This window comes from Psittacula echo (genome assembly GCF_963264785.1).
Source record: "Psittacula echo genome assembly, chromosome: 5".
Lineage (NCBI taxonomy): Eukaryota > Metazoa > Chordata > Aves > Psittaciformes > Psittacidae > Psittacula > Psittacula echo.
The window spans coordinates 43426658-43439782 of record NC_137739.1 but is presented as its reverse complement, the minus strand read 5'-3'; the positions used below and the strand labels follow the sequence as shown (position 1 = coordinate 43439782).

Genomic DNA, 13125 nt, shown 5'->3' with positions numbered 1-13125 from the left:
TTGAGAACAGCCCGTTCAGTTTTGAGATGCTGAGGTTGAGATGCTTAAACAAAACCATGAGGAGAAGCACTTAATTTGGGAGGTGGGCTTTATTTTAAGTTCTCAGCATATGTTATCCGGTGCAGGGTGAAATGCATCTTGGGAGAAAGCATTTTATACTTTTTTTTTTAATGAAGAAAGATTAACAGGAAGCCAGCTGGAGTAATGAATGGCTGGTTCACCTGAATGTGCTAAGATCTATGAAATGCCCACTTTTCCCAGATGTGGGATTTAGATGTGGCTTATGTGAACAAAGTAGCTGTGAATGTTTATCCTAATAATCATACAATGTTCACCAGAGATACATACAGAATACCTGAACTGTAGATTGTACTCATGCTAATGGTGTAATTAGTCTCCCAGAAGCATACTACACTACTGCAAGGGTTTAAATAAAATGTATAGCAAAGTCTCTTCAGCAATTTTAGGCTTCACAAATCTAAATGCCAATTTTTCATTGTTGTCCTAAACTCTGTCCGGTTAATGTGATGCGTTTAAAAATAAAACCCATTTTAGAAATTGGAGTTATTTATATAAATGACAATCACCATGAAATTGTAGTGCTGGCTATAGACTCTATGGCCATAGTAGACCCTGTAGTTACTTAATTTTTTCACAGCTGCATTTTGTTTGTGCTGATTTTTGCATGTTAATCCATGTCCAACCTTAATGGAACTTACAGAAGTATTTACATATTCTTAGTGTTTGAGTGCCAGTGTAACCCTTTAAATTTTTATGTGTATAAAGAATGGTTTATGTAATTCATTTAGTAAATTTTATTGCATTTTGACTCACAGTTGGCTAAAAAGCTTTAGCAGCAATTTTATGTTAACAATGTTATTTTCTGCAGTAAACTTTTATTTGTACTTTACTATGTAATTTGGAGCTTCATGTACAGAACTGCTGTTTTCTGTACTTTGTTCTGATTTCTCTTGGTGGCTTATAAAAGCTAGTGCTAATAAAATTAGTTTGATGTGAAAATAATGCAACAGTGCATTAACTAATGGGTATCCCAGCTATTCTTGCAGTATAACCAGAAATGCTTGAGGGTTTTGTGTTTATATGCTGTATAGGATTTCTACTAAGGGTAGGGAAAAGACTCAATGTTGCACCAACTGATAATCATCAAGCCTATGATTGGTTTCACTGTAAGCTAGCAATACATGTCCTTCATCATATGATGAAGGTATATGATGTCTGGTCATCATATACCATAGTCTTCAGTGATTGTATGCTATATGATGTGAAATTGTTATATACCATAGTGTTTCAGAGTGTCACAACTCAACTATGGAGAAAACATTAAGAACTAGGAAGCTCTAATACAATAGTATCTCAAAAGTATTCCTTGTTTCTACAGGTGGCTACAAATAAAATCTGCTTCTTTAGAGAGCTGGATTTGTTAACAATTTCAAAGATTATTATTTCAATGTAGGCTATTTGTACACTTGTGTAGAATCTTAAGTGTATTATAATGCTATGTATAACAGACTTCCTCAATTATTATTTATAATAAATTTTAAATAAGCCTACTGATAAACAATACAAAGCAATGATACTATGTGTAAGCTCTACTCTTCACTCGTTTGTGTGATTTGGGGAAAAAAGTAAGTTATATTTTGGGAGGTTAGTTTAGGTTTTTCAATAAATTGCTCTAATGTTTTTGAGGCAGGATTTTGATACTGCCACTATAATGGTTTTCTGTCATATTCCAGTAGTCTTTTCACTTAGCAAGGTATTGTGTATGATATTCTGTAATCTGAGAGAAGCATTTCATACTGTGTGGACTGTAAGACATTAGGAAGAGATAGTACTTTGTACTCTTTGTACTCTGAGATTAATGTGCAGAGTCTCACACATATGCTAGAAGCTTTCTCTGGGAAATTTTCATATATTGACAAAGAAAGTATGTTATCTGGTTTACTGCATAGGTGATATGGGTGCTAATATTTTCTGACATACTGCTAAGACTGGAAATGAGATCTCAATTTTATCTCAATTATTTGTGCACTGGAAATGCATAGAATGAAAAAGTGTGGTGGTACAAACCCTTGAAATTTAGTTGAACCCTTTCTTTGTCCTATACATGTAGTGAAAAAACTACTTAAAAATACTTCTGTTTAATGACATGCTTTGCTGCCTATCAGGTTCTGTTATCTACTTTTCTGCTTCTTATTCCTCATAAGTTGAGATGGAATTTTATCTTCAGATTTTTTTTAGATGGAATAAATTGGAATCACAGACTGTTGAGGCAGGAGCTAATAACTTGGTAAAGAAGCAGGGTAGGAAGTGCTAGTGTGAGAAGTGACTTGGTGAGGAAGGAGATAGTTACGTAGCTTTTGAGATACAAAAAAGAAGGCTGCTTCTCTCTTGCAAATAGATCGTATTCACACATTTGTGCTTCCTGTTCAGAACTGGGGATATAAAAGGGATCGAAATAAAGATCCTGCTAAGCAGTAAGGGACTATATAATAAGGTAGAAGGAGCAACATTAGCATGTAAGTAAACTGTGACATTTTTTTCTTCTTGTCATGGAAGGGGTGGTAAAAGTCCCTGACCACCTTTGTCACTGTTGACCATGAGAATACACAGGCTGTTTGTGTTTGGATGTATTTATATGACATGGAGGTCTTTGATTGGTGTCTGCCTCTTAAAGAGATGTTCCCAGACTCTTGTAGATGAGCTGAGATAAACTTGTGGTAGACAAGTGTCTAACCTGTTGTACTGACCATGACAATCCATGATCAAACAACTGTGTATGTGAAGTGAACTTTGACTAGAATATTTATGATGGCATACCTCAAAAACCAGACTTAATGAATGTGGGGATAAAGAGATCTTTGTCTTATAATTAGGACTGCTTACAAATAAAGAACAGATTAACTCAGGTAGTGGAGCAGTATTAGCACTACCTAGAACAGCACATTAAAACAAAGACCATGAAAAAGTGGTGGGTATAGGCCCTAAGCTGATGTTCTGTGAACTTTGCAACTGGTGATGTAACTTTTAGAAAGAGAAGGAATGGCTGAGGTTAGCGGTAATGCAGAAAACTGCATCTAGAAATAAGGGGATACTTCAGGAGATTTATAGTTCACATAAGTATATTTTCCTGTAGTGAACATGCTTGAAAATGTAAGAACAGACTAATTGTATCAAAGCTTCAGACATCTTTGAGCCCTGTACTAATGAACTGATACAAAACTAAGAATGTAGAAGTGAAGGTTTTGCTAAGTTTGGGAGTAGTAGGTTGTAAGTTTTCTATTATTCCAGCCAATTTTAGTTTGAACTAATAAAACTGTACTCTGTTGAAGATGGGGGAGAGGGTGTGAGAAAACTTGAACATGGCAGAGAGCCCTTTTCCACTGCGATGGTAATATAAAACACTTCATAGTTAACAGCATTGTTTTCATATCTGCCTTTCTGCAAGCATACTTCAGCATATCACATTTGTAGGTGACTAAGACAATCAGGCTTCAAAGAGGTTAAAATAGTTGTACATGGGACAGTGTTGTTTTAAATAGCTTTTTCCCTGTTACTGTAATTAAAATCTGCAGTTTCATATGAATATCTAAAAAATATAGTGAGTGGTGCCTTTGCAATTCAGTTGCTTTTCCCACATTATAATTTTATGTAATTTATTTACAGTATGTCTACAAATAAAACATTATCCAATTGCATTAATAAACTGCAGATGCCCTTAAAGTACGAGAAATGAAACCTTGTAATTCCTGACTTCTTTAGAAGAGCTGTTAGTGGGTAATTTAATTGTGCAGTAGATTTAGAAACTGCCTGACCATAAAATTTGATTTTATAGGTCAGTAATAGCTGTTGAAACATCTCTGTATTGTTTTAATTACAAAGTCAATTTTTTGTGCCTTTGCACAAAGAAAAAAAGTTGTATACTAATTTGGTTTTGAGATAGCGTGGTGTTTGAAATGACACACCAATGCTTTAGTTGCAAATTTCTCAGCATTATTCTCAGACTAAAGCAAAACACCAACTACTAGGATGAAAATGAACTGAATTTTGAATGAAATGAAATGTTGCAGCTGAAACTAGGACTATGAGTATCTAAAAAACCTCAGAAAATTACATGGCTGCAAACATCAGCTGGTGGTAAAGTGTAGGTCAGCACTGAATCTGTAGAACTGATACCGGAAGGTATATGTGCAGGTCTTATTAAAAAAAAAAAATAAAAAATCTGATAACCTAATTTTGAAGATCCATGCTTTGTACTTCATTCTAATGATTTCTGGACTTTTACAAGAATTACAGTTACTCTTTTCACCTCTACTCTCTGATACCATTTTTAGTCATCTTCAACCTCCTGGCTTATTAATGGCTCCAGAGTAGTAATTTGAGATGATGTTTATATGGAGATTATAAATTTGTAGCACAGCCAGAATATTTGTTAATCAGGGAAAGATATGAAAGGAAGTGAGTACCAGATTTTACAGGTGGGAGGAGGTGGTATCAGCTATGTTAGTTTGAAGAGATTTTTCTCTATAGTACTGTTGTATAATTGTCTTCATTGTTTAAGTCAGTGTCTTGAAGTCCTACTAGCTTGTTTGTGTTTAGGAAATTGTTGTGTTCTTTTTGTGTAACTTCTCAACAAATGGATAATTTGTTTGTACTCAAGTTTTTTTCCCTCAGTTCATTACCATTGCATAAGGTCTCTGACAGATATTTTAAAGCACACTGATCTCTACATGAAATAGAAGCCCTAGAAATAGAAAACCAATATCCGAGTATGTATAGAAACACTGAGGGTAAAGCAGTTGTGATTTTTGCAGATTTCTGATCCTAGATTTAGTAACATCTCAGTGTTGCAAATGTGAGTCACAAGTGAGAGAGCTCTCGCGAGAGTCACGCTAGTTGTGGTAGTTGTTTTTTATTTCCAAGCTTAGTCTTGTCTGAACTTATACAAAAGTTAGTTCTCATCCATTCTCTTAACTTCAGACACCGGATTTGTAACTTATTTTCAGTCTGAAATGGGTAAAATTATTGTAATCAATGATCTGCTGCATGTTTCTCCACTACATTCCCTGATGTGAATCTTAAACAAGACTAGTAACAAAACTGACTGTGCTAGCCCAGCTTTTTTAGAACATAGTTATTTTCTTAAAGCCATCTTTGATAGGCAATATTTGTTCACAGTTATTTCCTGTTACAAGTGGCTGAGTTGGGCCTGGACTGGACAGACTGGGAAGGGAGGGATGGGAAGGCTCTCAAGCCTGTCAAGGTCCTTCTGCATGGAATCTCTTCCCTCCAGCATGTTGACAGCACCACACAGCTTGGTGTCGTTGGCAAACTTGCTGAGTGTGTGCTCAATCCCACTGTCCATGTCACTGACAAAGATGTCCCAGTACTGATCGCTGAGGAATGCCACTTGTCACTGATCTCCATATAACATCGAACTGTTGACCGCAACTCTTTGGGTGCAACCATTCATCCAATTACTTATCTACCGAGGGGTCCATCTATCATAGGTCCGTGCCTCTCCAGTTTAGAGACAAGAATGTCATGTGGGACAGTCTTAAATGCTTTGTGTAACATTAATTTGGTAGACACTGAGAAGAAATATCTTAATTTTATGGGAAATTATTCCATTCCCATTAATTGTAGTTGTTGTCAATTGTAGATCCAATGAAATGAGAGCATGTCTGAGATGAGTCATCTGTGTCAGACCTTGCAGGTAGCTGTCATATTCCCACTCAGTTTGATTGAGGGTACTGATTGATTTGTCACTTTTTAAAATACTGCTACTGCTTGCAGATTTGTAGGTATCTCCTACTAGAAGAGCAGTAACTGTAAGACACCTGTAAAATCCCTATGCAGGGAAAACTGCCATGCAACTGTTGAATTTTTCACTTTTGAGGATATATGTGGTAGATATGATTCATTTATGCTCTGTCAGTATCTATCCCTGCCAGTTCTTGTTGAAACCTGGAATATATTCCACTGTCTATAGTCCAGCTTCAGTAATATGTGCAAACACTTGATATGGGGTGGACAGCAGTTGAATGTACTTCAATTTTCATGTTTTATTTGTGTCATCTTATTTATTCTAACCTTTTTCATATATTTTGTGTGAAGGCTGTTAAAATATCTGCTGTGTTTTCAAATCCTATTTGAAAGATTTCTACGGGAATTTTCCCTGCATCTGATGCCTTTTCTCTTTTAAACTGTAACAGATGTGGATGACTTCTTAGTATAGTGAGCTTTTTGTTTTAAAGAATTGCTAATAATATCAGAGACCTTACTTCTAAAATAAATCTCCAGCAAGTCATAATTCAGGATTGTAGCAGATAGTTAAGTTTAAATATATATGACAGTAATTTATAATTTTCAGAAATTTTTATCAAAATAGGAGTGTAATTCATCTTAGTGAGTTCTTGTTTGAAGAGTTTTACTGATAGAAAACATAGTAAACTAACAGGTATGTGTGTATACATAGTGCAGTAACAGCATAGTAGAGTACGGACCAAGAAATGGAAGATGTAGCTGGATTTCAAAGGCATTATATCCTCGTATTAAATATATTTTAAAATAATTTGTATGTATTATAGCTCACTTTCAAAAGATTCTTTCAATTCTGTAGTAGAGGAGCACTGTGTGTAAAAGCTCATTAATGTTTTCCACATCCCTTAATATATCTGTACTTTGTCTGGATATACCCATATATACTTTAATATATCTGTGCATTCACTTGTATAGAATAACCATAGGTATTGTAGTTCCTTTAGAATTGTTCCGCTTTATAATTTATGATAATTCTGTGTAAATGTAAACAATTGAGCCTGATTCAAACCTATTCTTTTCTTAACCTACCCCTGCAAGCCTTATTTAACTGTTGGCTATTTACAGGCCTGCTGTGGTTCTGAGATCTGGGTCAAAGACCTGGGTCTTGCAAGCACTCGATAAGTGTTTAAATGCTACTGCCCATTTTTCTGTAGTGGTTCTGCCTATACCTGACAAGTACAGGACTTAAATTCAGGTAACTGCAACACCATAAAATCCTCTCTCTGAGTACTATTTTTAAAACATATTTAAAAAGGTTTCCCCTATTTTCATGTAGAAAGCAGTTAGCCTGTAACTTGATACACTGACTGAGCAAATGTCTGCTTTGTTTCATCTTTTTGTAGAACCTTTTCCAATTTGTTTTGAGATCCTAAAATTTAAGATAGATAATAGTTTTTCCTGTTGCAGGTCCCTAATTTTCAAATCTGTACTCTTAACTATCCCTCTTGCCAACAGTTAGTAAAGACCATGTGTAAAACCCTGAATGGTATTGGGTACTTAAAGATCCACAGTTTTTGTCAAAGTCACATTTAAGATTCCTAGCAAAAAACATTAGTCCAAAAGGGAAATCTTACATTCTTTCAGAAACTGCGATGTTAAATAAACATCTGAAATATTTATACTTGCTAGTTCAGGGATGTAATCTTCTATACACTATATATGATTGAAAAAATATGCTAAATACTTTGCACATTAATTCTCATTTGAAACAGATATGACCTAATATCTGTTGCTATTGGTATCTCTACTAATCTGGTAGTGGGCATGCACTAGAATTCCAGAAGGCTGACAGCTTCTATTTGGATTACTTCTTGCTGTCATATGCCAAGATTTTTAAACTGGTTCATCTGTAATTGAGACAAGACACTATTCCATTAATATTTCTGATCATCTGTTAAACAGTAAAAACTTACAAGTTAAACCATGCAGGTTGACTTTATTATGCCAAAAATTTTCTCTTATATTTGTGAACTCCAGTTACCAGTTAATGGCTAAAATGAAAATGAATTTGTTGTTTTGGCTATCCTATATGATGTCTTTTCTGTTGCTAACTGCTTGGTCTGCCAGTATATCTCTTGCATCAAATGTAAAAAGAAATGAGGAAGCCAAAAATATATGCAAGAATGTGCATATGCAGTAATGTTTCTTGGATTCATTTTTCTTTCCAAAAGGATGCTCCATTAAAATGAACTATAATGCCCCCCTTTCCTAATGAATCTCATAATTTCTTCATTTGCTCATATAATTTTATGATAGAAGTCATGAATGTCAGAGGTGCTTGCCAGTACTGACACTGCAATTCGTAGAATCATAGAATGGTTTGGGCCGGAAGGGAACCTTTAAAGATCATGTAGTCCAACCCATGCTGCAGGCAGGGTCATTTTTCACTAGATCAGGTTGCTCAGAGCCCTGTCCAACCTGACTTTGAACAGTTTCAATGATGGGGCATCCACAACTCTGGACAACATGTTCCAGTTACTACCTTCACGCTAAGAAAGTTCTTCCTTGTGTCCAATCTAAATCTTCCCTCTTTCAGTTTAAAACAGTTGCCCTTTCTCCTGTCATTACAGGTCCTGGAAAAAGTCTCTCTTCACCTTTCTTATAAGCCCTCTTTAAGTATTCAAAGGCCCTAATAAGGTCTCCAGAGCTCTCTCTTCTACAGGCTGAACCCCAACTCTCTCACCCTTTATTGGTAGAAGTGTTCCAATCTGACCATTTTTATGACACCCCTTGGAACCCACTATAACAGATTCATTCAGTAGGTAATGAAAAGTACTTATGTAGAATGCACCTTTCTTGGCTGATTCCACTTCCTTGATCAACATGGGATATGTTTTGATTCTTTTAATCAATCTGCCATTCTGAGAATCAATGTGTACTTAAAGTCTCTTCATTTCTTCAAGTAAGACGGGACTTTGCCTGTTTGGAGATGACATATTTATTTTGCCACTGGTATGCATCAATCTGGTGTGCATGGCTAGTTCAGCTCAGATCTGTGAATAACAGTAGGGTTAAAACTACCATTAAATATCAAAAAGCAAGATTAAAATCTAGAGATAGGTTGTATTCACATGCAGGATCCCCAGTCTCATGTAATGATTCATCTTCAACTAGATTCTTCCCAGTTAGGAGATAAATTGCCTGAGATTCACAAGCTTGGTATGTTAATGGGACTGTATAAAATATATGTGTGTAGATTTAATCCTGACTGGAAAATACCTGATTTTACTGACACTCATTTGTCAGAAGCTATTAATCAGGAAGTTCCATCAAGGACTTGGAAATATCTATCCCCAGCCAAATTTTGGCCTAAGGGTATTTCTTATTTTCCAGTCCATGCTGGAGTGAAAGTTAAGATTTTCTCCTTCCTTACAGTTTGAAATCAAAGGAGTGATTTTAAAGAATATTTAGTACTCAGCTTTTATAACAGGTAATAAGTATTTTGGGTGTTACTTTTGGTCTTGATATTTGATGTTAGTTCTTTTGTTGTCACTATCTTATTCCCATAAAGGAACTGGGTGAGGAGGGAGGCAGGGAAAGCTATGATACAGAAAACAGCAGGCTGTGTTAATGCTTCAGTGGCAAGCCTGCAGCATGGAACCTGTATTGAAAAGAAGAAGCAAAATGGTCAATATTGATACACTTACTTTCTGAAGTAATTTTTAATTCAGAAAGTATTAATGTGTGTGAAAAGGACTGACTACATTTTAATACTGTCTAATGATTTGCTTATTCTGTCTTGCTGATGACCTGATATAAGACATGGAAGTATTTTCCAGAGTTGAGATTACACTTTGATTCAACCACTGCTAAAGGAGTAAACTGACAACGGAAACCCCAACTCTATTTTTAAAATCTTCTGAGAACTGTCAGATGGTGGTGTGTGAATTTCCTTCAAATAACTCTGGTGTCATCATAAGGATCCATTTGCAGTGAACTGGCTGTGTTTACTGGGAGAAATTTGTGTTCTTACTGAGGGAAGAAAGGCCTCAGTATGTTACTCCCAAATAAATAAAGACTTCTATTTTATAAAAAGATGTTGAAGATCTGCTCTGGATGTTATTTGTGGGTTTTTGTTTATACAGCTGTGCTGCAGTACTATAAATTTTATTTTAGAATGTCCACACAGAAGTGCACACTACACAAATATTTTGGTCCCAAAATACAGACATCACAGTCATGCAGTTGAACTAGGAAGAGGTCACATGAATCTATCCTCTTATGCTTTCCTTTGCTTTAAATGTCTATAAATAAATCATCTGGCAGGCAGTATGTGTTAATTTCTAGAACAAAAGTGTGCTTAAACCCAACTGTCATGTTGTAAATCATCATAAAACCCACAAACAAATGAAGGAAACCAATATCCAGAGCAGATCTTAAATCAGTGGTGGTGGTGGGAAGTGGATCCTCAGCAGATTTAGCTTTACTTTCATTATTTGTTTTAATTATTTTTTTTAAATTAAAAGCCAGTAATAATTACTGAAGTAATCCTAATAGAAATGTATGAGATTATAGGTTTGAAAAGTTTGCTCTTTTCAAATGTGGAAGTGGTGTTCTTTTAAAGTAGCTTTCTATGAAGCTTCTGGTATAGAATGAGTGGAATTAATGACTATATCCATTAAGAAGCTGGAAATGAAGTAAATTATGGACTCTTTTTTTTGTTTGTTTAAAAAAATGGATCATTTATTTAACAAACACATAAGTAACTCATTCTTATACTAGTATTTAGGAAGTCTTGGTATGCTTCATCAGCTTGCTAACTTGAGTCACTTTTCTTCATTTTTCTTCTTTACTGTAGCAAACTGAGGGATGTGTTTCACAGTTTCACATACATTGTTAGCCTCATACCAGAAGGTGTGAAATTCAACTACAGCAAAGTGATTTATCACTCTCTGAAAAAGAAAAAAAGTTCTGTTAGATCAAGTCAAAAGTACTTCGACTACACTGTTTAGAAGTTTTATTAAAGATGGTGTATTACCCATGATGAAGGTGGATATTGACTATATCTGATAAGCTATATGATCTTCCTTTTTAACTAAAATCTGGCTAAGATACTTTGGAGTTTTTTTGAAAATGATACTTAAATATTTTATATAATTTTAATGGGTATAATTCATACTTTTTTAACAGTTTTTCTATATTAAAGTGAACCTTCAATACATTTTCTCGAAGAAAAAAAATGCAATTCCTCACATTAATTTTAACACTTAGGATTTTACTGATTTAAGAGTTCTACATAGTTTTTAGTACTATCCAGGAGAATAGAATTAGACTCAATTTTTGTTTACCCAGTTTTATAAAGCTATAGTAAACCTGTTTGAAAACAAATATTTTTTTTTTATTCACAGTTATGTGCTATTTTATAGTCTTACAGGTGAAAAGTGCTAGGCAAAAAGTGTGTATATATATTTTGCCTTATAGATCTTAAAATCTATAATCAGAATTGCAAAAGGGCAAGAACAAAATATTTACACCTGTCAGCATCAGAATTAAGTTACCAGCAAATGTTTGACATGGAATACCTCCATGAACATGTATTATTTTTAAATGTATATTTGCTGTATTTTAATTGTGGTGTTGCATTTAATTTCCTTGTTGGAATGAACGGTTGTCTTGGTTTGTTTTCCTAGACTTTGTCTTGTTTCTTCTGTTCAAGAAGTCACTTTCAGATTAGGGCTAGGTTTTGCTGGGAGAAATGCTTTATGAGTAACAAAGAAGAAATTAAAAAAAGACTTGTTATAAAGACATTCAAACCTTAGCATGCGCAAAGCTTTAAAGTAAAAACTTTAATTCTATATGCACATTTTGTAATAGAGTAAATAAAGCCAGAATGTTTGTTCTCTGGAACTTAATAGTATGAAATCAGTGTGATTTCTGTTTTGTTAGCATCCTGACTGACAGTAATAGAGAAGCTAATTGTGAGACATAGTGGTAATCTTTTTGAGAATATTTATTGTAATTTGATTGGTAATTTGTTGGTGGATAAAACAGTATGAGCACTAATGAAGTTAAAAGCAGTTAAATTTGGAGCGCCTTGTTTCTTGTGTGCTCAAGTGTTGTGGGAATAAAATCCTATAAATAAAACATATTCAGGAAAAGAAAGGGAGAAGACAGAACACTAAAGTATATTTCCTATTCTAATATCTTTTTTCAGGTTGTGCATTCCTTCTAATGAGACAAGATGAAAAAATATGTAGATAGAAAACAGAGGGCAACATTACCTTTTTGAGTCAGGTTCAACCCAGCATGAAGGTCTGTTGGAGAATTCAGTTGTGGATACTCTAATGTATATTACAAATCATGTTCTAGCATACAGTACCCATTAAGGATTATGTATCAATTATGGGATCTTGAAAAACCAGAGCTTTAAGTGACCTAATGGTCTCTTAATGAAACTCACTAAATTACAGAGTCACTGAGATTGGAAGTGATCTCTGGAGCAGGTTGCTTATGACATATGCCAGGGGTTTGAGGCCTCTAAAGATGGATACTCCACAACCCATCACTGTGTTTGACCATGATCATGGGGAGGTTGAAAAGGAGGAGGGAGATTGGGGAGGGGAAGAGAGACACAGAGAGAGACAACCTTGGAAATGGGATAAGTAGGTAGAGCACTGACAGTATGAGGTTTTTTAGAGTAGCAAGTATGTGAGCAAGCTGTGAACCATTGTAGAAGGGCCTTCTGAAATTAAGTAACTGCAGTAACTTAGTAAAATGGCAGATGAAATTCAGGCTAAATATGACATTATAGACATGAGGAAAGAATATAGAAATCCAGCTTAATGTTTAAAATGATTGGCTCAAAACCGAATAATAAGATCATGGTGTTATAATACTTCAGTGAAAACACGCACTTGGTACTCATTCATGGCCAAAAATGGCAATCAAAGGTTAGAAATTACTAAGAATGGAATAAAGAACACAATAGAGAATATCTTTTTGCTATTGCATAAATATGTAAATTTTTTCATACTTTGAATAGTATGTGGAATTCTGGTTACCTCATTTCAAGAAGAAACCATTAGACCCAAAAATATTCAGGGAAAGGTCAGATGAGGATCAGGATCATGATCAGATGAGGAACAACTTAGTAGTTCATGGTGAGGATTGGCAGTAATTTTTACTGACTGCTGTGATGCAGGAACTTGGAAATATTAAATGGAGCATGTGTAAAACAGGTTCAAGACAAACACAAGATTTTGATTTTCCTGTAGCTGAGCTTTATCAGTGCAGAGCAAAGGAGGTTGTGAGTTAAAAGCTGGATTCAAGAGGAAGATGGACGGG

At 34.9% G+C, this 13125-nt stretch overlaps 1 protein-coding gene across 1 annotated transcript in view; it reads left to right on the top strand.

The window, feature by feature from the left end:
• The window catches only part of RYR3 (ryanodine receptor 3), a gene marked incomplete at its 5' end in the record, with an annotated part of 224891 nt that overhangs the window by 23043 nt on the left and 188723 nt on the right, over nt 1-13125 (top strand). The window lies entirely within an intron of this gene.